The sequence below is a fragment of the Orycteropus afer genome, unplaced genomic scaffold, assembly GCF_000298275.1.
Source record: "Orycteropus afer afer isolate SDZICR_OR568_19922 unplaced genomic scaffold, OryAfe1.0 scaffold00159, whole genome shotgun sequence".
NCBI classification, from domain to species: Eukaryota; Metazoa; Chordata; class Mammalia; order Tubulidentata; family Orycteropodidae; genus Orycteropus; species Orycteropus afer.
The window spans coordinates 1,856,255-1,882,646 of record NW_006921746.1 but is presented as its reverse complement, the minus strand read 5'-3'; positions in this window follow the sequence as shown (position 1 = coordinate 1,882,646).

Sequence of the window (26,392 nt, the reverse complement as noted above, 5' to 3'; positions counted from 1 at the left end):
ATGGTGGCTGCGATGATGGGCTCAAGTATAGCGGGGATTGTGGGGCTGGCGCGGGATCGGGCAGTGTTTCGTTCTGCAGTGCATGGGGTCGCTATGAGTCAGAAATGACTTTACGGCACTTAACAACATAACAGAAGTGTAGTGGTTGAAGTATCTGCCTGTTCAGTGGTTCAAACCCAGCAGGTGTTCCATGTAAGAAAGATGGGGCAGTCTGCTTCTGTAAAGATTTACAACCTTGGAAACTCACTACGAGTAGGAATGGACTTGATGGCAGTGTGTTTTGTTTGTTTGTTTGTTTTTTATGGTGTGATATAATATAGCAGGGCTGGGAAGGAAATGAAGTGGCACAGAGAGTTTGGAGCACCTTAAAGGAGAGTGGGAAGTGAGTGAAGACTATGGTGTGCCTAACCCAACCCATGTTAATTTCAATCACCTCATATGCATGTGAGAACTGGACAATGAATAAGAAAAACTGAAGAACAGTTGATGCTTTTGAGTTGTGATGTTGGCGAAGAATACTCAAAGTACCATAGGCTGCTAAAAGAGGTAACAGATGTGTCTTAGAAGAAGTGCAGCCAGAATGCTCCTTGTAAGTGAGAATGGCCATACTTCATCTTTCCTACTTCAGTCATGTTGTCAGAAGGGACCATTCTCTGGAGAAGGATATTATGCTCGGTAAAGTGGAGGGTCAACAAAAAAATAGAAGGCCCTCCATAATGTGGATTGACGCAATGGATAAAACGATAGGCTTATAAATAGCAAGGATTGTGTGAGTGGCACAGGATTGGGCAGTGTTTTGTTCTGCAGTACATAAGGTCATTATGATTCAGAGACAACTCAACAGTACCTAACAGCAACAACAAATAATATAGCAACAAACTGGTCAAAAAGTCCAAACTGCTAAAGTAATGGCCATATATTTTATTTGTAAATATTTATCCTATACATGATTTTCTGGAGCATAAACTTAGCTTTTCAGTCTTTGAAAGAGAGCAGCATAAGGCAAATATTGTACTGAATCCTCAGCAATCAATCAATCCTTTAAACAAGTCCAGAGTTCTAGAATGGGTAGGTGTTTGTTTTGGTTACCTAGTGCTGCTCTACCAGAAATACCATAAACAGGATGGCCTTAACAAACAGCAGTTTATTCTCTTACAGTTTCAGAGGCTTTAAGTCTGAGTTCAAAGTACCAGGTTCTAGGGGTTGAGTGAAAGCCCCTCAACCTTGGGCTTCAGCTCTGCCTCTTGTTCCTGGTCCACTGAAGCTGAAGGCTTTTCTTCACTCATACAGCTGTTGGTTGCTGAGGCTGACAAACCCAAGGTTGACAAGTAAAAAGGCACAGTCCCAGTGGTACCCAAGAACACAGCAGGCCACTAGTGCAAGTCCAGGAAAAGTCCCAAGATTGGCAGGGCATAGCAGGCTGCTGAACAATGATTTGTCTACATGCAGGGTTCAAGCATTACAAAATGTTGGAGACCTTCGTCAAAGTTGCTTCTTATATACTGGAAGGGCCCATGTCCCTAAAGCAGCTACTCAGCTGCTCCACTAGATTTCACCATGGAATTAGTTACCAATCTCACCATGGGGAATAACTACATCCAACTGTCCAGCCACTCAACTAGGCCCAGCCAAGTTGACATACAACACCAACTACCAGAGTACTCAAATTTCCCTAGGTTCAGGTGATTGATTGTGTCCCTTTAAAACAATCTGCTTTAAATTGCAAAGCACTGTACTATTGTTATTGAAGACATTATTGCCAGTTTTGAAGAAATTAACAAAAGGAAGTATTCATTCATTCTCATATTTGAAATATATTTTTTCTATAATTTTTATCTAAATCCTGAAATTAAAGTACTGAATAAAACAAAATTCTCAGTATATGTGGTGCAGTGAATTACTTAGTATGGCTCTTCTAGTCATAGTCTTTGTAACTCCCACCAGATGACTGGGTAAACTATACAAATGCAAGGTGCTTATGGCCTAACAATGGGATTGGATAGCTTTTTAATTGTGTAAATAAGGTACAGGGTACCCTTGTGGGGGTGGGACCATGGAAATAAGGTATATGGAGCCCTAATGTAGGGATTGGTCAGTTTTGTCATTCCACTGGGCTTAAAATAAGCCCTCCTAGAGGCAGAAAGAGGGATCTCACTCCTATCAAGAAAGAGAAGCAGGAGAAGAGCATGTCCTTGCACTTGAGATCCCTGTACTGAGATGGCAGAGAGACAGCAGCAGAAAGAGGGTGGCAGCAGCTATGGCAGCAGAACCGAGACACTGGCATGAGACAGACAGAGTTGGGGGCTTGCAGGCCCACAGAGCTAGAACACTGGGTGCTTTGGGGAATGCTTGCTGGTGGAGTGGGGTGCACTTGGGTGCACCTATCGACAATATTAAAAGAGTTTTGTAACACTTGCCTGAGCAGGGCAGAGGCCAGGCTAAGAGGCTAAGGACCAAAGAGGAGTGCTCAGGCCATAGCAGAGGGGATACTGGCCCGATCTAAGAATTGTATCCTGAGCAAGTTCCTGAATCTGAATTGAAACCTGTTATTTCTCTAATAAGTCCCATAATTGTGAGTATTGTATGTGAGTTCTTTGTGGCCATTGTAACAAATTACCAAAACCAGTAGAGAAGCAGTGAGTGCTGTGGGAAGGATGGTTCATGTCAGAATTGGTAAAAAGGATAGAGGGTAGTGACATTTTTGGCCTCATAGGAATAAGATTTGGGCTACTGATGGTGCTTCTCCCTCTCCCTTATGAAGTTAGAGGAGGTCAGAGAATTCCATCTCTATGTCCTTTTTGCAGTTTATTAATGAGGACACAATGCAAAGCATTAGATCAGAAGGCAGACAACTTTAGTTTTACCCTCAATATGCCACTGACTAACCATTATGACCCAAAGTAAAGTTACTTGACCCCATTTTGACCTCAACTGCATCAACCATATATTAATAGCGTTTACATATGTACCTTCCATATGTTGTTGTTGTTGTTATATGCCGTCGAGTCAAACCCGACTCATAGCGACCCCTCCTTGGGTTTCCAAGGCAGTATCACTACGGAGTAGGATTGCCCAACCTTCCTTCCGAGGAGTGGCTGGTGGGTTTGAACCACCAGCCGTCTGGTTAGCAGGCAAGTGTCTTAGCCACTATGCTACCAGAGCTCCCGTATGGAACATGGAAATTATTGAAAAAATAATTAATATCATGTGCAAGTAAAATTTTCTGAAACTAATTAAAAAATGATTACAAAAGTACATCGACAGGGAACTACCAGAAATTCCAGCCAGATTCAGAAGAGGATGTGAGATGAGGCACATCATTGCTGATGTCAGATGGATGTTGGCTGAAAGCAGAGCAGTGTCTTAGGGTGAGTTCTCCAGAGAAGTAAAACCAGTGACTCACAAACAGACAGACAGACAGATAGGGAAAGAAATATTTCTCTTAAGGAAATGGCTCACAAGTTTGTGAAGGCTGACAGGTCCCAAATCCGAGGGTCAGGTATCAGGCTAAAGACTTCTCCTGAATCACATGACTGCAGAGGCTGATGATCTCACAATCGGCAGATCAGACAACAAGCTGTTGGTTCACAGAGTTGCAGAAGCTAGTGAATCTCAAAATTGGCAGGTCGTAGGACAGGATATTAACTCAGTTTGCAAAGATCAAAAGTCAGATGAGGAGGAGAAAGTTGCAAGATCCAGAGCAAGGAAGAGCCTTGTCAAAGGATCCATATATATATATATATATATATATATTAGAATGCCTGTCACACCCCTAAGGAAAGTCCCTTAACAGATTAAGGGTATGGCTTGAGTAAAAGGATGGCTTGACTAAAGGTGTGACTTGAGTTACATCCTCTTATAAGGCTGTAACTCAATATATACGCCTGTTAATCCAGCATGATTAACATATAGAGGTTAGGATTTACAACACATAACATGGAGGATAGTTACATAATATCACAAAGGGAAGAACAGTTAGATCACAAAATGGAGGATAACCATACAATATTGGGAATCATGGCCTAACCAAGATGACACAAAGCATCACATCAAAAACCAAAAAGATATTTACATGTATTTTATTGGCTATGCAAAGGCATTAGACTGTGTGGATCCTAACAAATAATGAGTAATATTGTAAAGAATGGTAATTCTAGAACACTTAATTGTGCTCACACAAAACCTGGACATAGACCAACAGGCAGTCATTCCAACAGAACAAGAGAATACTGAGTGGTTTAAAATCAGGAAAGGTATGTCTCAGGGTGGTATCCTTTCACCATACTTATTTAATTTGTATGCCAAGCAAATAATCCAAGAAGCTGGACTATCTGAAGAAGAATGTGGCACTGGAGTTGGAAGAAGACTCATTAACAACCTGTGATATGCAAATGACACAACTTTGCTTGTTAAAAGCAAAGAGGATTTGAAGAACTTATTGGTAAAGATCAAAGACTACACCCTTCATGATGGATTACACCTCAACATAAAGAAAACAAAACTCACCACAAATGGATCAATAAGCAATATCATGATAAATGAAGAAAAGATTGAAGTTGTCAAGGAATTCCTTTTGTTTGGATCGACAATCAATGCCCACGGAAGCAGCAATGAAGAAATCAGATGTTGTATTGCACAGGGGAAATCTGCTGCTAAAGACCTCCTTGAAGTGTAAAATAGCAAAGATGTCACTTTCAAGACTAAAGTGCACCTGATCCAAGTCATGGTATTTTCAATAACCTCATATGCATGTGAAAGCTGGACAATGAAGAAGGAAGAAGAATTCCCAGCTTTGAATATACAATGAAACAAACAAATTTATCTTGGAAGAAGTACAGTCAGAACGCTCCTTAGCAGCTCGGATAGTGAAACTTCCCCTCTCAGATTTTGTATACGTTATCAGGAGTGACCAGTCACTGAAGAAGACATGATGCTTGGTAAAGTACCAGGTCAGCAAAGAAGACTTTCAAAGAGATGGACTGGCACAGTGGCTGCAAGAATGGCCTCTAACAGAGCAAAGACTGAGAATGACACAGGACAGGGCAGTGTTTTAGGCTGTGTACATAGGATTGTTATGGGTCAGAACCAACTCAACAACACCTAACTCCAAGGTTTATATAAGACCTAAGATTCTGTGATTTTAAGAATTAATTACATTTGCAAGGCTAGAAACTATTGCAAGAAAATTCAATAGCTGCTGAATTTATGAAATTTATAGGGCTCCATTGACCAGTACAAAAATCAAAAAAAGTAAAAAAGCTATCAATTCTCCATCTTTAAGAAAGAGATAAGAATGTTAGTGGGCCTCTTTGTTCTTTGGGGCAACATATTCCAAATTTGGATGTGATACCCTGCAATGCTTGTGAAGTGGTGTCCCTCTGAATGGTCCAACAGTAAGGAAAGGCTCTACAGCTCAACTCACAGTAATATTTTCTTTGCTCTGCTTTGTTGCTCTCTGTGTGGGTGTGTGTTTCTACATTTTCCCCCCAAAATATGAAACCAGTTTCATTCTACACATTCTTCTGTGGCACCTTCTTTGTGCTATGCAGGGCTCTAAACTTTAAGACAACATTCACAAGACTTCCTTACTATTAGGGTACTGGATGTAAATTGGGTCTGATGCATATATGTGAGATGGTAATAAATTGAAATAAAGGTCATTATTTTATTGCTTAGCTCTACTGGCAGGTATAGCAGAAATTGAAACTTTTCCGTTGCAATATTTTTGTATCCATGCAGTGTTGTTGCTGTTGTTAGGTGCCATCAAGGCAGTTCTGACTCATACTGATCCTGTGTACAACAGAAAAAAAACACTTCCTGGTCCTGTCCCATCCTCACAATCTTTGCAATGTTTGAGCCGATCACTGCAGTCACTGTGTCAATCCATCTCGTTGAGGGTCTTCCCCTTTTGTGCCGACCCTCCACTTTACCCAAGCATGATATCCTTTCTCCAGGGAATGGCCCCTTCTGACAACATGAGCAAAGTAGGTGAAATGAAGTCTGGCCATTCTCTCTTCTGAGGAGAATTCTGGCTGCACTTCTTCCAAGAGAGATTTTACATTCTTCTGGTGGTCTATGATATTTATGTATTCTTTGCCCATGCCACAATCCAAATGCATCATTGTCCATCTTTTTATATGTATACAACGAGGCTGTTGAAAATATGGCTTCGGTTGGGTGCACTTTAGTCTTCAAAATGACATTTTTGCTCTTTAACACTTTAAAGAGGTCTTTTGAAGCAGATTTGCCCAGTGAAACATATCTGATTTCTTGACTGCTGCTTCCATGTATGTTGATTGTGGATTCAAGTAAAACAAAATCTTTGACAACTTCAATCTTTTCTCCATTTATCGTGAGTTCCTTATTGGTCCAGTTGGAAGGATTTTTGTTTTCCTTATGTTGAGGTATAATCCATGCTGAAGACTGTTGTCTTTGATCTTCATCAGTAAGTGCTTTGAGTCATCCTTACTTTCAGCAAGCAAAGTTGTATCATCTGAATATTGCAGGTTGTTAATGAGTCTTCCTCTAATCCTGATGCCACAGTCCTAATATAGTCCAGCTCCTCAGATAATTTGCTCAGCACACAGAATGAATAAATATGGTGAAAGCATTCAACTTTGAGGCACACCCTTCCTGATTTAAAACATTGTAGTATCCCTTTGTTCAGTTCAAACAGCCTCTTGGTCTATGTACAGTTTCCATATGACCACAATTAAGTGTTCTAGAATTCCCATTCTTCACTATGTTATCCATAATCTGTTATGATCCACCCAGTTGAATAGCTTTGCATAGCATTTTATTGACTACGCAAAGACATCCATGCAGTAGATTCGTGCATGTCAAGTGACAATTAGAATGCTACTACAGTAGTATTATAGTTTCCAGCCACTAGTTTTCTGAACATGACTAAAAGTGTGTGGCAGCAGCCACAGCTTAGAATTCTGGAAGTCCAGCCTGGAATTCTATCCAACATCCTTTTCAACAATATTGTAAGCACCTTACATGCTGTTTTAATTCCTTTTTGTTTCCAAAAAACATATTGATTTTCTTTTCTTCTATCTGAATCCTGAATGATCACAAATAAATATACTAATGCTAATAGTAATTCAATATGGAAAGCTGAAGGAAGGAAGGGAGGAAAGAAAAAAAGAAAAGAGAGAGTAGAAGGAAGGAGAAAAAGAATACACTGGATGAGAAGTCCTGAAATTCTAGTTCTGGCTTCAACATTGGCACTAACTCATTAATGTGACCAGGCAAATCAAACAGTCCAGACCTCAGTGCCTCAATTATAAAATGGCAGTATTGGAAAACACGTTCTCAATCTACTGCCATTGAGTCAATTTTTGACTCATAGTGATCCTCTAGGAGCAAGAAGAACTGCCTCATAGTGTTTTTAAGGTTGTACTTCCTTACAGAATCCGACTGTCTTGTCTTTATTCCACAGAGTGATTGGTGGGTTTGAACCATCACCATTTTGGTTAGCAGCCCAATGCTTTAACCATAGCCCCACCAGAGCTCTTTTATATTCTCAAAGGTTTCCTCAAATTCTAAAATTCTGTGATAGTAAATAGAAATACTGTATATTACAGTAAGCATACAACTCACCAAAAGTATCCAAGGTTCATTTTTAACCATATGTATATTCAGCACATAGTGACATCATTAGTACTGCCACAATGTTCTCGAATCTCAGGGTAAATGACTGTTTTCCTTATAACCAGAACAGACAAAAACCTACATTTTAAAAATTTCTAATGACTTCTCTTATAGCATAGTAGTTTCATCAGAAAGCAAGATCAGGCACTTCTTTCAATAAGAAGATAATTACTCATATTAACAACTTTCTAAATTAGATAGCTATTTAAATTTAAATCCAACAAATTTAGATCAGTGATTTTTAAGGGTTTTTTTTTTCAAAATTAAAAGTATGAATTAATTTTTTTCCCTGAAAGTCAATTACTGAAGCATTTTAGCCAATATGAATATTGTCCTAAAGCAATACTCCTAATGGACAATTAGATGCTATCTGTTCATAAACCATAAAATGCTCTTTGCAGCTGAAGATTGTTACCTACCCAGTAAAATGCTTTGCAGGAATTTTTAAATGGTTTGATATATTGAAGAGTTGAATAGTATGACATGGCATTTACTGTTTTTTAATAACTCTACCATTTTAGCAGATGATGCAGAACGAATTATACCTATTTTAACAATTTAATCATGAAAAAACAAATGATGACTAGGTTGTAATAGCCTGGCCAATTTTCCACAGTTTACAAAGTCAGATTTAGTAGTTATCTTTAACATTTTTGAATGTGTACCTATAATCTTCAAAAGGTATTGTGGCAGAGATTGTTCATTGTTTTCTAATATCCCAATTTTTAGCTGGGTCCTCTTACTGCTGAATGTGGCCATGTAATTTAAGTGTTGGCTATTAATAAGTAAACAGAATTATTATCTGATTTTTTACAAAAGTAACTTTTTCAATGGAAAGTTTGGGGCTATTTCTTTCAAAAACAGAAAGGATACCTTTTCCTTTTACTTCCTTCTGTTATGGGGAACTTGGATGTGATGTCTGCAAAGGCCCTGCTAAACCTGGTGGGTGAAGGTCACATAACAAAGTTGGCTAAGTGGAATTTGGTTGAAGTTCACATTCCTTGTCACTCTATGAAGCCTACTTCTTTTACTTAAGAGAGGAAGAAATTTCTATAGTTATTTTAGGTTTTCTTTCATATACAGCTGACCCTAGCCTTAATTAGCACAGGCATTTTTAAAGATTAATAGGCTATCTTAGCTCTCATTAAAATTGTATGTGTAAAATTTTCTTAAAGAATTACGAGAAATCAATATAAACACCATTAAAAGTTGGAGGGGGAACTATGTAACTATTTTTTATTATTAATATTTTGTGTGTATTAATATACTGGGACAAATTGATAGTAAATAGAATGTTGGATATTATAGTAAGCATATAACTCACCGGAAGTATTCAAAGTTCATTTTTTTTTTTTAATTTTGATTTGGTTGAAAATTTACAGAGCAAATTCACTTTCCATACAGCAGTTCACACTTTGTCTCATGACATTAACCACAATTTACCACAATGCAACATCTCTTCTCCTACTTATTCCCGATAATTACCTCTTCCCTGTGTCCATCCCTCCATGCACTCCTGCCCCCTGAGCTGTCTCCCTGTGCACAAGCAGCCCTTCTTTCTCCCATGATTGTTCTCTCCACGGAGTGTATCTACCTAATGTAAATGTTCAGCCCATATACCTGTCATTTGTTTGGCTGGAAGCCCCAGGAATGGGTTCAATTCCAGACCTGAAGGTCAGCTAAGGACCATAGTCTCAGTGGTTCCACCAGGCTCTATCAGACTAGCAAACCTGGTCCCCCACCTTTTTTTCAAAGTTCATTTTTAACAATATACATTTTTAGTACATAATTTAGAATTGATATTTAGAGTAAATTTTACTTTTTTCAAGTTTTCTAATGGGAACAACAATGAAATCATGCCAGTAATGAACATGTGAGCCTAATTAATAATTGTATACTAAACTAAAGATGTCTCTACTAATATAAAGGAACTGTGGTGGTTTGATGGTTAACTGTTCAGCTGTAAACAAAAAGGTTGGTCTTTGAAGAAAATACCTGGTGATCTGCTCCTGTAAAGATGATAGCCTAGAAAACCCCATAGGCCAGTCCTACTCTGTTATATTAGCTTGCTATGAATTGAAAACTGATTTGAAAGCACCTTGTAACAACAACTGCTAGCATATTCTTCCAGAAAAGAAACCACTTAAGGGAATAAAGTAAGTCGACAGAAAGAACAAAAAATTTTGAAATGATTTATATGCATGTAAAATAGAATTTAAGGAGCTCCAGTGGCACAGCGCCTAAAGCATCTGACTGCCAACCAGAAGGCTGGTGGTTCAAATCCACCAGCTGCTCCACAGAAAAATGGGACAATCCACTTCTGTAAAGATTTACCACCTTGGAAACCCACTGGGGGATGTTATAAGTTGGAATTGACTTGCTGGCAGTGGGTTTTTAAAATAGAATTTTAATTAAATATTTACTAATAGGTTATTGTTGTTGTTGTTGTTGTTGTTATTTGCCATCGAGTCGGCCCCGACTCATAGCGACCCCTCCTTGGGTTTCCGAGGCAGTATCACTACGGACCTAGGAATGCCCAACCTTCCTTCCGAGGAGTGGCTGGTGGGTTTGAACTTCTGGTTAGCAGTCAAGTGCCTTAGGCACTATGCTACCAGAGCTCCTACTAATAGGCTAGTTTATATATATAAGAATGTCTTGTTCTTTAAAATAACTCATATTAAGGTAATCAATAATGTAATATTACTATGTGCCTGTAAGGATACATAAGTTTTTTGTAACTCTCTCTATTCCTTATAAAATAAATAGTATCATCGTCCCAATTTTAAAGATGACAAACTGGGGCCTAAGAGATGCTCAGTTCTCAGATTCTCTGGGGATTGAGTAAAGTGGGGAGTGGATGGAAAAGTCAGGTGGTGTACTTTTTCTGTCAGAAAAGATACACGCTTAACCACCATGCTATGCTATCTCTGAAGATCTCAACAATAATAAAAGACAAAACTCATTTGATGTTGTTAGGTGCTATCCAGTCAGTTCTTAAGGATATCCTGCCTGGTAAAGTACAGGGTCAGCAAAAAAGGGGAAAACCCTTAACAAGATGGATTGACACAGTTGCTACAATGACCCTATGTACAACCGAACGAAACACTGCACCATCCTTACAATCACTGCTAGGCTTGAACCCATTTTTTGCAACAACTCTGTCAAGCCATCTTGTTGAGGGACTTCCTCTTTTCCACTGACCATCTACTTTACCAAGCATGATGGCCTTCTCCAGAAATTGGTCCCTCTCAATAACATTTCCAAAATACAGGAGACAAAGTCCTACCATCCCCACTTCCAAAGAGCATTCCTGCGATACTTCTTCCAAGACATATTTGTTCATTTTTCTGGCATGGCATGACATATTTAAAGCCACTACCATAATTCAAAGGCATCAATTCTTCTTTGGTCTTACTTAATTATTGTCCAGCTTTCACATGCATATGACACAATTGAAAATGTCCTGGTTTGGGTCAAGCCCACCTGAGTCTTCAAAGTGACACCTTTACTTTTAAACACTTTGAAGAGATCTCTTGCAGCAGATTTGCCCTGTGAAATACATCAATTGATTTCCTGACTGTTGCTTGTAAGGATATTGATTGTGGATACAAGTAAAATGAAACCATTGATAATTTTACTCTTTTCTCCATTTATTATGAAGTTGTTTATTGATCCAATTGTGAAGACCTTTGTTTTCTTTATGTTGGGGTATAACCCAATTCTGAAGGCTAAATTCTTTGATCTTCACCAATAAGTGCTTCAAGTCCTCTGCTTTCAGCAAGCAAAGTTGTGTCATATGCATATTGCAGCTTGTTAATGAGTCTTCCTCCAGTCTTAATGCTGTGTTCTTTTTCATATAGTCCAGTTTCTTGGATTATTTACTCAGCATACACATTGAAGGAGCATGGTGAAAGGATATAAATGTGATGTACACCTTTCCTGAATTTAAACCATGCAGTATCTTCTTTTCTGTATGAATTATTGCCTCTTAGTCTATGTAAACGTTCTTCGTGAGCACAGTTAAATGTTGTAGGATTCTGTCTTCACAATGTTATCTATAATTTGTTATGACCCACACTGTTGAATCCTTTGTGTAGTCAACGAAACACAGGTAAACATCTTTCTGGTCTTCTCTGCTTTCAGCCAAGATCCATCTGACACCAGCAATGGTATCTCTTGTTCCTCATTCTCTTTGGAATCCAGCTTGAATTTCTGGCAATTCCCTGTCATCAATAGGTTGCAACTATGTTTTAATTATCTTTAGCAAAATTTTATTTATGTATGATATTAGTAATTGTGTTAGATAATTTCCACATTATGTTGGATCACTTTTCTTTGAAAAGAGCATAGATATGGATATCTTCCAATCTGTCAGTCAGGTAGTTAATTTCCAAATTTCCTGGCATAGATGAGTGATCACCTGCAGCACTGCAGTGTTTGTTGAAACATTTTAATTGGTATTCCATCAATTCCTGGCGTCTTATTTTTTTCAAATGCCTTCAGTGCAGCTTGGACTTCTTCAGCACCATCACTTCTTGATCATATGCTACCTTCTGAAATGCTTGAACACTGACTAATTCTTTTTGGTACATATAAAATTCACAGCTTATGCCTGCTCACTTCCATGATGATCTCACATTTAGCTAATCAAAAATAAATAAATAAATAAATAAAATAAAGCTCACTGCTATTGGGTTGATTTCAACACATAGCAACCCCCTTTTGGGTTTCTGAGGTGATAAATCTTTACAGAAGTAGATTGCCCAGTCTTCCTTCCATGGAGTGGCTGGTGGGTTTGAACTCCCAACCTTCCGTTTAGCAGTTAGATGCCTTAGGCACTATGCCACCAGAGCTCCTTCATTTAGCTGATAGGTAGGTAGTAACTAAAATAAAAACTGTACTAGAATAAAATAAAATGATTTTAGAAGTTTTCCTTCAAGGAGTTAACATGTAAAGATTCAACTATTTTGAGAATTTGTAAAAGTCCATGATTTGTGATTTTGCTCATAGTATATATTTATGATTTTTGTTACTTTTTAGTTTTGTTAAATTTTTGCTGAAGTATATATGTTTGTGACATATTATTTGTGATTTTTCTCAAGCATAAATTTGCATTATCAACTGTTAAGTGTTTGTCATCTGTATTTTGATTCAAACTGGTTATTTTCTGTTTGTCTCTGAACATGCAGTAACATAGTAATTACTAAACCTGTATTCCCTGGAGCAATATAAACACAAAGAAAAACCTATTAGTGCCAGCAAAAGTAAAAAGATCTAAAAAAAAAAATGATTATTTTTAACCACTAAATAGAAGTTTTGGGAAATATGTAGAATATTGAATTGACCAGTAGCTCTGACCTATGATTTAAATAGGCTCATTTGATTTTCTATATCAAAACAAGAAAGGTGAATTTATTTAAATATTTCAGGAAATGATCTAACAAGTGAAAAAATAGCATTTGTGGGAGAAATTATATTTATAGTGGATATTAGCAAAGCTTCATTTTATAGTCATTTTAGCTGCACAGAATGCCATAAATTTTGTTTTTGTGAATTAAGTTATGACTGATTTCACTGTAATCTGCAGATATTCATAAATTGGTAGCCAAAGTTTACAATTTAATTATAAGTCTCTAAGTATGTGGAAAATGACAGCACACAGACATTTCTCCCATTTCTAGTAAGCTTAAATTGATTTTAAAAGCAATTCAGCATCTTATTAAAGGCATGACTTTTTTTTTTTTTTAAATCAAATGCACAGCCAGACCTTACTAGTTCTTATCTTTGTTTTAGAAAATCACCCTATGTGTTCATACAGCAATATGTGATGATTATTTTATATAAAGAGTCTAGGTGTCCCTGGGAGGCACAACTGCTTAAAGCTATTAATTATTAATTAAGGCTATTAACTGAAAGGTTAACTATTTGATTCCACTCAGAGGCTCCTAGGTAGACAGGTCAGCAATCTACTTCCCAAAGGTCCCACACACCTGAGGTCAGCATGAGTCTGACTTAACAGCAACTGGTTTTTGTGTATTAGGTAGAGCTGTTGTAACAGTACTCATTTAATGTAATTTTATGTTCTGTTCAAGTTCCTGTTGAATTTCATTTTGGTATAGCAGTACAATTTTATAATAATCTGTAATACTTATCAATATAATATTTGCAGACAGTGATAGTTGTACTAATATAATCAACTCTATAATTTGAGTCAAGCCATCACTCAGTCAAGAAATACTTGAGTCAAGTGTCATTATTCTAAGTGACTCCTAATAAGGAAACACTTTGTTATACAATATAATAGAAAATATACAGGCTAAAATCCCCACTATACACACTCTTGATACTTGTTTATGCTATAGATTTTTTTCCCACAGGTTAAATGCCAAAAATTCATTTACCAAATTTCATAAATTATATAGGTCATAAGTTAGTCCTCTACTCAAACCCATTGCCACTAAGTTGATTCTGACTCACAGCGACCTTATAGGACAGAGTTGAACTGCCCAAAAGTATTTCCAAGGTTGTAAATCTTTATGGATATAGACTGCCTCAACTTTCTCCCACAGAGCAGCTAATGAGTTCAGACTTCCGACCTTTTGTTTAGCAGAAGATGCTTTAACCACTGTGCTATCAGAGCTCTTCAGTCTTCTACTCAACCAAACAACCAAACTCACTGCCATCAAATCAATTCTGACTCAGCGACAGCCACTGGGTTTCCAAGGCTATAAATCATTATGGAAACAGACTGTCCCATCTTTCTTCCACAGAGCAGCTGGGGGGTTCGAACTGCCTACCTCTTGGTTATCAGGCAAATACCTTAATCGCTTACACCACCAGAGTTCCTTCAATTATCTACTGTTGTTGTTGTTATGTGCCGTCGAGTCAGACCTGACTCATAGCAACCCCTCCTTGGGTTCCGAGGCAGTATCACTATGGAAGTAGATTGCCCCCATCTTCCTTCTGAGGAGTGGCTGGTGGGTTTGAAGCGCCAGCCTTCTGGTTATCAGTCAAGTGCCTTAGGCACTACGCTACCAGAGCTCCCAATTATCTACTAGACATGTAAAAAATCTATAAACCTCAAAAGAAGTCACTTATAAAAGAATAGGGCCAATACAGTAAAAACCATAACTTCAAAAACTATACTGTTATTCTACCTCATTATCATAAGTTTTCAGATGGAAAATATCCAGAGTGCTCTTTATGCATGAAGAAATACCAATCATGTTTAGCTTTTCTCTTTCTGTAATATGAATCAAATAAACTGAATATCAGCACCATTCTCAAAACATTTAATAATATTTTAATAATTAGCTTTATGCCATTATGTTCTGATAATATATGTAAGTACTCTTTCATGCTGAGAAGCCTTGGTGTGTTCTAGAAGATATTTTTTCTCATTGTTGCTAACATATCTAAGTTCCGTTACTTTAAATTTCTTCCAAAATTTGGGTTTCTAGCACAAGCTTCCCTACAAACTAAAAAAAAATTATAAAAGTTAGATAATAAAGACAGCCTGTAATGTTATGTTTCTAGCTTCCTGAAACCACCTGGAATTTCACTAAATGAATTTCTGTGATTTGTTTAATTTGTAAGATAAACAGTGCCTGAGGCATTTGATTGCTAACCAGAAGCTGAGGGTTCAAACCTATCAGCCACCCCTCGAAAGGAAGATAGGGCAGTCTACTCCTGTAGTGATACCACCTCTGAAACCCAAGAAGGGGATGCTGAGTTGGATCCAATTCTAAGGCAGTGAGGTGTTTCCCACCCCCCCGGGGGGGGGTATACCTGTTAGCCTTGGAACTATCTGGGATCATGTTGTAATTAGAGAGAGTGTGTAGGTAAAAGAAGTAGGCTGACTCTAAAAACATTATGGCATATAAATATAATCAAACTTTGTTTTAGCAAAACAATTGTGAAGTTAAAACTATTTGCTTTCAAATTGATTTTGACTAATGATGATCCCATGTGTGCATGAGTAGAACTATGCTCCATAAGGTGTTCAAAGCTGTGACCTTTTGGAAGCAGATCACCAGGCCTTTGGGGGGAAATAGGTTCGAAGAAGCAGCTTTCTGATTACTAGTTGAGCAGTTAACTGTATCATCAAGGGACTTTATTTACAAAATTAAACATTATTTAAGTATTTCATTCTTACCTATGTTTTTGGAATTTACTCTGGCTTTTAATTGAAATCCTGGACCTCTTTGTACCAAGTGTCAATAAGCAGGATTTTAATTTTTATGATGACGTCAGTATAGCACTTTGGTATTGAATATTTTAATTGAAACCAAAAAGCAAAACAAACTTACTGCCATCGAGTTGTTTCCAACTCATAGCAACCCACACTGTGTTCCCAAAGCTGTAAATCTTCATGGAAGTAGATTGCCCCATCTTCCTTCCATGGAACAACTGGTGGATTTGAGCCACTGACCTTCTGGTTAGCAGTCAAGTACCTTATCTACTTAATTTTCTTTCATTTGGTACAAAAATACTTCCAAATATGTGTAGAATCTTTGCACAGTGGTTCTTACATTTAAGATAACTCTTTGATGTTGTTATTATTGTTAGGTGCAGTCAAGTAGGGTCTGACTTATAGAGAGCTTTCATATAACAGAACAAAAATCGCCTGGTTTCTGCTCCATCCTCACAATCATTGCTATGTTTGTTCATATTGTTTTAATCACTGTGGTAATCCATCTCACTGAGGGTCTCCTCTATCTTCTCTCACCCTCTACTTTACCAAACATGGTATCTTTATCCAGTGATTGGTCTTTCCTGATGACATATCTCATCATCCTCACTTCTACAGAATATTTTAGTTGTATGTCCTCCAAGGCAGATTTGCCTGCTTTTCTGGTACTCTATGGTACATTCAGGAGCTCTGGTAGCATAGTGGCTAAGGCACTTGACTGCTAACCAGAAGGCTGGCGGTTTCAAACCCACCAGCCACTCCTCGGAAGGAAGGTTGGGCAATCCTACTTCCGTAGTGATACTGCCTCGGAAACCCAAGGAGGGGTCGCTATGAGTCGGGGCCGACTCGACGGCAAACAACAACAACAACATGGTACATTCAGCATTCTTTGCCAACAGCATAATTTGAATGCATCAACTCTTCTTCGGTCTTCCTTTTTCATTGTCCAGTTTTTACATGTCTATGAGACACTGAAAATATCATGATTTGGGTCAGATGTACCTTAGTCCTTAAAGTGACATCTTTGCTTTTTAATAATTTATAGAGGTCTTTTGTAGTAGATTCGCCTAATGCAGTATGTTGTCTGATTCTTGACTGCGATTTCCATGGACATTGACTGTTGAGCCAAGGATAATGAAATTCTGGGCAACTTCAATTTCTTTACCATTTATCATGATGTTATTAGACCAGTTGTAAGAATTTCTGTTTTCTTTATGTTCAGGTGTAATCCATATTGAAGGCTATAGATATGCAGATGTGTAGATACTGTATGTAGATATGAGATATGAAATTGAAACAACTTTGCTTTCCAAAACTGAAGATGACTAAAAGCATTTACTGTTGTTGTTGTTGTGTGCTGTCGAGCCAGTCCCGACTCATAGTGACCCCTCCTTGGGTTTCCGAGGCAGTATCACTACGGAAGTAGGATTGCCCAACCTTCCTTCCGAGGAGTGGCTGGTGGATTTGAACCACCAGCCTTCTGGTTAGCAGTCAAGTGCTTTAGCCATTATGCTACCAGAGCTCCTTAAAGCATTTATTAGCAAAGGTGAAAGAAAACAGCTTTCCATATGGATTGGCAGTCTATATTTGTCAAAATTAATTAGCTATATTTTTTCCTTTCTTTAAAATATCTGTTATTTTGGTTTTATTTTTCAGAATTCCTTAATGACAGTAACAGTGGCTTTCCTCCATTTTCCCAATTTCTATTTCAGAACACAGAGGATCATCTCACTTCTTTCTTAAAAGAAAGAAACTTAAAATAAATACTGTCAGATTCCAGATTCTTATAATAGAGAAATAAAAAAGTATCTGAAGTACCAGGTTCAAGGCTACATCCTCTACTAGCTGTATACATTCGAACAAGTAATTTAAATTCTATGAAATTATTTTCTCATCTGCTAAAGATGAATAATATTCATAATTATTTCTAGGAAGGATTGAGAAATTTATGCAATAACACTATTTAAAACTGAAACTTTTACTACAATCCCAATATTACTTCCCAACCCTTTCTTGTCTTCAGTTTTCCTCAGAGTACTTATCACTGCCTAATAATTTATTTTATTTATTTATTTATTTTGAGTATTCTATAGCCCCTGCCCCCACTGGAATGTAAACTCCATGAGGGCCAAGAGTTGTATATTTTACTACTTAGTGGTTTGAACAATGCTTAGCATACAGAAGTCATTCAATGAATATTTACTGAAGGAAAAAAATGAGTAAATGAATCAATGAACAATTAGAGAAGGTCTTATTTAGAAAGTGTAATTTGAAGTGAGGAAGAAATCTATGCAGGTTCCTTGTGGGAAAGAGAAAAGCATTATAGACAGAAGAAAACAGAAGTTCAAAAGCTCTGATGCAGGAATATGCCTGGCATGTATCCAAAAGCAAGAACAACAGTCTGGTGGATACACAGAGAGTGAAATAGAGAACAGAAAATAGCATTAAGTAGAACTATATAAAATTGCCAATATTTAACCATTGTTGGATTTCTAAATGTACACAGTCCAAACTAGGAGCTCTACATAGTGCCTAAGGCACTTGACTGCTAACCAGAAGGCTGGTGATTCGAACCCACCAGCCACTCCTTGGAAGGAAGATGGGGCACTCTACTTCCGTAGTGATACTGCTTCGGAAACACAAGGAAGGGTTGCTATGAGTCAAGGCCAACTCGACAGCACATAACAACAACAACACAGTCCAAACTGAGTTGTAGATGAGGTAAGAAAGTGAGAATTGTTCAGCGAAAAGAATGGAGAAAAAACATGTTATGTACTTCAGGTAGCAGCTCTAGTCCACCCAAGTATGTCTTACAAATTAAAAGTCCACTGAGTACTCTCATCTCATGAATACATTGTCTTCTCTGAAAATCATAAATGTTGGATTCTTTTAAAGTTTTCTCCTTGCAAGATTTGTGTGTCCTCCAAGATGTTATTTTCATCTGTTTTGGCCTCTATCTTTTATATTAATCACTGCTCTTCAAATGTCTATTGATCCTTATGGCTCATTCATTTTCTTGTCCCACCCCTGGGATGCTGAAAGGATGATTAGAAACTCTATAGGCATGGCTGAACTTAGTCAACTTAATCTTGTGTCCAGAATGATCTGGTTCAGTCATTGCATTATATTAAAACCCTGGTGATAGAACCTTTAAGTTGTTTATGATTTTGTTTTTTCGTGAGGGTCAATGAGTTGCTCCACCACTCATCTGTCAGTTTGTCATAGTGTGGTGGCTAGTGTGCTGTTATCAGTATTTCAAATATCAACAGGGTTTCAGTGTAGCTTCCAGATTAAAGCAGGCTAGGAAGAAAGGCCTCCCAATCTAATTCTGAAAATTAGCCAACGAAAACTCTACGGTTCAAAACAGAATATTATCTGATACAGTGTTGAAAAATGAGCCCTCTAGGTTGGAAGACATTACACAAGACCACAACAATGTACTCAAACATGCCAATGATCATGAAGATGGCACAGGACTAGACAATATTTTGTTATGTTGTTCATGATGTCACCATAAATTGGAGCCAACTCAATGTCAACTAACAACAACGATCACTTTCTTAGAGAAGAATCTTCCATTGTCATGCCTGGAGGTTAGAATCCTGGATATTAGCCTTCTAGGAAGTCAGCTGGGACAAGAAGGCTGGGAGTTTCAAGCTGCAGTGCATATACATTCACTATTCCCCTTTCTTTCTACATGTGATCCTTTACTCACAAATCAGACTTTTTATAGTGGAGTGACATTTTCTTTTATCTTTTTCAGATTAGGGCAAGTGTCCATTAAAGGAAACAAATACATAAGGGAAAAAAAAAAAAAAAAACCTAGAATCCTAATCAAGTAATAAAACTCTCAAAGTAATTGAGTTACTTGAAAATGACAATGATATTGAAGTTCTCAATAAAACAGTATTTCATCTTGTTTATAAAAATATTTTAAAGATGCAAGTCATATATGTCTTTGATCTTTCAAAAGCCAAGTGAAATTACTGAATACTCTCCAATATTCTGACAGGGCTGGGCAGGGAAACGTGTGCCTCTGAAGTGAAAGAAGGATTTAGGATGAAGCTTCTCTTTAAAAAAAAAAAAAAAAACTTTCAACCAATTTTCTTACTTTTGATCTCATATTCATTTCCACTCCTATAAATACCTATTGATAAGTGTTGATGTAGCTGAGCTTCTAAGAGATTGTGTGGTAAAAATTAGGTACCCTCACTGCCTGCTTAAGATTCAACTTTCCTGAAGGTCTTCTAAGATATCATTTCATATGTTAAATGATTTACTTATAGATCACATATAACACCTGTAAAAAGAATGACCTAAATACAAGAAAGGAGCTCTGCTGGCTTAAGGCATTTGGTTGCTCACCAAAAGTTCAGCAGTTCTAACCCACTAGCTGCTCCACAGGAGAAAGATGATGCAGTCTGCTTCCATAAAGATTTACAGCCTTGGAAACCTTATGGGGCTACTCCGTCCTAGAGGATTCCTACGAGCTGAAATTGACTCGATGTCAGCACATTTGGTGGTTTTTTTAAGTGTAAGACCTAATTATATTTGCAAGTAATGTATGTCTCATATTAGTGTGGCAAATGTGATAATGTGATGTTTCCTATGGGACCTCCTTTCCTCACACACACACACACACAGCCCTTTTACTTTTGAAAATGTTAAACACATTGGTTGGCAAATGATCATCTTTTTATTCACTTGATGATTTTAAAATCATAATTAAATTTTGAATCATTTTTGCACAAGCTAAGGATACTTTTCCCAATAGATATCAGCATGGTGAATATGCAACCCTTCATTGTATAAATTGATATTTACATTTTCTCTAAAATTATTTTAAGTGACTAATTTTACAAATGTAAATTCTCATTTTCACTCAAATTACATACTTAATATTTTAATATACCCTTATTTTATTCATTTAGTGAACATTTATTGAGTGCAAAGGACTAAGTTAGGCACTGTAAAGGATAAATGAATAGATTTGTCCCTAGTTGTTTGCAGTTGAATTGGAGGAGAAAAATGCAAGTGTATAAGAAGAATATAGTGTTTTATGTAAAAAAATTAAAAAAAATTACCAACTTCTTTTCTTTTTACATTATATGCAAGCTATAAGTCATTATTCATAAAGTGTTCATGGGCTGATTTTCCTTGGAAGTAGGTCACCAGGCCCTTCTTCCTAGTCTATCTTAGTCTAGAAGCAATGCTGAAACCTGTCCACCGTATACCAGCTGACATTTGAAATACAGGTGGCAGAGCTTCCAGCATCAGAGCAACATGCAAGCCACCAAAGTACAACAAACTGACAGGTGGAAAAAAGAAGACTGAAGAAATGACTTATTTGAATTATAATGCTGGCAAAGAATATTGAATATACCAATACATCAATTTCCAAATTAATCTCAAGTCTATGACCACAGCACCCTGAAAGCACCCAATCTCATCTAAAATCAATCTCCAAATCATACATAACTGATGTATATAACTATGTTTTTAAAGTTAGGAACCTATTATTTATTCATTTAATCTCTATGGAAGCCGATCACCCCATCTTCCTTCTGCGGAGCGGCTGGTAAAGTTGAACTGCTGACCTACTAGTTAGCAGTCAAGTGCCTTATCGACTACACCACCAGAGTGCCTTTAAATTTTAATGTTTAGCCATATATTAGAATATAATTTGAGAAAATATATGCTTAAAACTCAAACGAAGAAAATACATAATAAATTTATAAAAGCTAGTTTACTCGAGGGAGCTCTGGTAGCATAGTGCCTAAGGCATTTGACTGCTAACCAGAAGGCTGGCGGTTCAAACCCACCAGCCACTCCTCGGAAGAAAGGTTGGGCAATCCTACTTCCGTAGTGATACTGCCTCGAAAACCCAAGGAGGGGTCGCTATGAGTCGGGGCCGACTCGACGGCAAACAACAACAACATTGTTAATATTGTCCATAATTTGTTATCCACAGAGTAGAAAGCCTTTGCATAATCAATAAAACACAAGGAAACATCTTTCTGGCATTCTCTGCTTTCAGCCAAGATCCATCTAACATCAGCAATTATATCCCTAGTTCCATATTCTCTTCTGAATACTTTGAGGATACTTAAATCAATAAAGCAGTTACTAAAGCAATAGCATTTTATCTAAACTAGCACTTACTAAATATAGCTTTCAATAATTATGAATATGAAGTAGTATTTTACTTTTACAAGGTGAATACTATTGCAGTGAATTGCTTGATGTGGTCCTTCTAGTCATTGTCCTCCATTCTGTGATGTTTTGTAAATCCCATTATCCATGCCTGTTTGGGGTGGTGTGGTAGTTAAGGTCAGGTATCAACTTGGCTGGGCAGCTGGTAGTAGTCATTCCCTATAATGACTGGCAATCGACTCTGTGATGGGATTTAGGTTAATTCTGTTGGGGCAACACAGGTGAATGTATCTTGAGTCCTGCCTTGCTGGAGGGTATAATTCAAATCACCACCCTTAGCTTCCCTGAGGGTATAGGGAAGATTCGCCTTCCTCTTGCTCTGGTTTTGTGTCTTGGATCATCCTCATCTCACCCCTGGATTTGGGACAGCAGCCGTCATCTGATCTGCTGATCAAGGTTCATCAAACCCCGAGAGTTGGGAGGATCCACCAGACCTACTCACAGACCCAGGACTCGCCAGCCTGCCAGCCTCCACCACTACTACGTGAGACGAACCCTTGGGTGTCTGTGAGTTCTGTGAGGCGTTACAGCGAAATACAGAACCCTAAGATTGGGAAAATTACTGGGAGGAGGAAGACTTAATGTCTGAAATGATGGAGTGGTATGGTAGTTTGGACATTTGGGATATCTTTAACCTCCGCCTCATGGGGACCAGCCTTGTGCTGATATTTCTGAGAGAAATTGTTCAAGCAATTGGTGTCAGAATGGTGGGATTCGCTGCAACGGCCCCAGACTCACTGGAATATGTGGTTTTGGGAGAAAGGAGATAAATGGGAAAGTAAGAAATCTTTGGCTTCTGGATGGGATAAAAGAAACCCATGGATTGAAGCAGCTCTTTTGTTGAAATCGGTCACCCAAGGCAAAAGCTATTCATGGAATTTAGGAGAGGTGGATCTAACTCCTGAGGAATTGGCTAGTTGTATGTATATGGAAATACAGAATAAGGAGGAAAAGGCTAGACTTACAATTCCTTGGTTGCTGTTATTGGCAATAGCTGCAATGGCAGGGAAAAAGAATGTAGAGCAGGGTTGTAGCACTAAATCAAGCTCAGGTCCAGTCCAATTAGAGCTATGACCCCTAGTTTCAGGGCCTACCCAGAAAGGAAAAATTGTGTCAGAACAACAGGCAGTACCAGTACGACCACTGGTCACCAAAAAGGTAGTCCAGGAAGGGAACAGGCAAAGCCAAGAAACTACTGAAAGCAGAGGGTACAGTGTGAAAGAGTTGCTTCAGTTTGTAGATTGGTATCGTCAGCTTCCCGACAAACTTTTACTAAAATGGGTTGTGAGAGTGACTAATTTAGGGGCAGCGTCTTTAGTTTTGAATGCTGCTGAGTGGAAGAGTATGTTTGGATTGATGCAAGACCCACCACTCACTATGGAACAGCACAAATGTTGATCCAAGGTCCATTTACAGGGCAGGTTAACCCAGAGCGGGCAGCCAGTCTGTTGGAATGGATAAAATTTGCAGTCAGGTTTGTGTATCCTGAGAAGGGAAACTGTCCCTCTCCCCCTCTAAATGCCTCCTGGAGCACCCCAGAGGAAGCAGCTGATGTACTGCTTATGCAAGCCATCCTGGAATGGCTTTACGGTGATTGGGATATTCACCCAATGAGAATGCCCCTTACACAGGTCATGGCAGATATGGTAATCAAGGGAGCCCCTTCTATATGTGCACCCCAAGTAACTCTGCTGTTGCAAAACAAAGCAACAATTCGAGAAGCCATGTCAGATCTATTAGCACAACTTCCCCGCATGGATTTTACAAATGCAAGAAGCATAAGAGTGATTAATAGGAGAATAGAAAGGGGCAATAGGGAAAGAACTTATCTCAACAGGTCTGAGATTTTTTGATGGTTGTTAAGGAATGGGATGAATATAGCAGACATTGATGGAGTAGAGACTAGGGTGCTGATGCAGCACTACAGGAGATTGGGTGGACCGATGGAAATTCTTTCTGGTCCCCCCACCTTAAGGAGGCCTAGACAAGTCCGTTCTATTCACTCCACTCAGGAGGAATTTAATAATAGGACCTCCCACCTGGGACCAGTTGAAGGAGAGACTCAGCTAATTGATGAAGCCAGAGACTGACATGGGGGCCAGCCTCCAGCAGGGGACCTGAGGCCATATGCAAATGTATGGGTAAAATGGCCTGGGGGTGGGGAAGAGACCTTCTTGGGACTCCTGGACACTGAAGGCAATGTACCATCACCCCAAAGCCTGTCAATGAAATGTTGAAGGGGCCTAAGGTTAGATTAGGGGGATATAGGGATGCAACAGTTGATGGGAAACATTTTTTTCTGCTTTTAGGTCAGGTTAAAATTATGTCTTAGGCAAAAAGCATGGTAATAAAAATAGTGATAGCTTAGATAATAGTTTTTGGCATAGTGAAACACACAAAAAAAATATATTTTAAGGTACTTCATTAAAAAAGACAAATTTAACTTAAAGATAAATTTAAAAGAAATTAATCTGGTCCTACTTATACTCTATATTTGGTACTAAAACTTTCAATACTACTGCACAAATAATTTATTTAACCTATCTTTCTGACCTTAGTCCAAAACTGTCTATGATGTACTACTTTCCTAGTTTTAAAAATATTTTAGAGGATTCCAAGATGTCAGAATAGGCAGAAAGACTGCACAGACCCTCTTCAACAAAGAAAAGGGAAACCAATTAACACAGACACAGAAGATAATGCTGGACCCCTGAGCCTTGAAGGGAAGGATATAGAAGTGGACTAAACCCCAATCAGCAGAAGAATTTTCATGAAAATACCAAAAAAGGAGACATTCGGAGCTGTGGTCTGGCAGCAATACTGACAACACAGATGGCACAGACAGCCTTGAGATTCCTGAGTGCTGGTAGGACCTAAGAATTAACCTAAAAATCAGCCCTGCTAGCAAGGGACTGCACGGAGGACTGCTCTGGTGGCTGGGGAATAAAATACAAAGCAGCGGGGAAGAGGAAGGTGGGCTGAGCTGTGGACTTTTGTCTGTCCAGAGGATGCCGCCATTTTGAACATTTACCAGTGGCTTGGCCATTTTGGATATTTAAAGAGACAGCACTCTCCCAGATACCAGGGGCTTAAGAACAGGTTCTGCTTACCAGCAACACCAAGGACACTCTGGACCTGCACAACTGAAAAGGTACGACATTCTTCTTGTTACTCTCATACCCCACAACCTCTTGGTTAATGGAGGTGTGGTCATCCCCCATTCCCACCCACCTTCTGGACCTGCAGGAACTCCATCCCAGTCTGTGTGCTTGCACAGAGTCTGGGTGCCATGCTCTGTCCTCCAACATTTTTTTTTTTCTTTTTCTCTTTCTTTTTTCTGGTGTTTAGTGTGCTTGTGTTTGTCTATTTTAAAACTACTATTATAATTCATACTTTTGTATTTTTTTAATCTTATGCTTTATTCTTCCCCTCCCAGGTCCTAGCTTTCAGCTTTTTTCCTTTTCCCTGTTCCTGGTTGAAAAATTTTGTTTTTTCCTTTTTAAAAATTATTTTTTCCCCTTTTTTCTTCTGGTTAACCCAGTTCCTTGTTTTTCTTTTTGCATTTTTTCCCCATTTATTTTCTTCATTATTCTCCTTCTCTATCTTTTTTCTCTTAGTGCCCTATCTCCAGACATTGCAGATTTTCTTGCTTTTTTCTTCTTCATTTATCTTTTTTTCTTTTTTTGGTTATTTGTCTTGTGTGATTACATGGAGCATTTTTTGTCCATGTGTTTTTAGTTATTCGATGGTTATTCAATTGTAATTTTTGTATAACTGAGGGGGAGACATCAACAGTCCCCATAAGAAACAACTACACACACAACTTCTGAAACTTCACTTACTGACTGAGAGCCACCACCTTCTTACCCACCAATGCGCCAATGATAAAATACCACCAACAAGAGCCAGAAACACCTTTGGCTACTCTTCACAAATGGTTATCAGAGATTTAAGTACAATAACACCACAATGTCTTAGAGACAACAGACCATCACAGTCCACACAAAGAACAAGATAAAGTGGTAGAAACAAGGAAGTAGGATACAGACCCAGAACACATCCCTGAGGAAGAAGCAGCATGGAACTCTCTGATAAGGAATTCAAAACAATTATATTTAGCTGTCTTCAAAGCATTGAGAGACAGACCAAAGAAAACACAGAAAAAGCCCTAGAAGAATTTTGGAAGAAAATACAAGAAAAAAATGACAAAATAATTGAAAAATTAGAAATGATTCTAAATCTACAGATAGAAATCCAGAAAATTTATAATAAATTGTCAGAAATAGATAACACATTGGAAGGGAAGAGGAGAAGAATTGATGCAATGGAAGA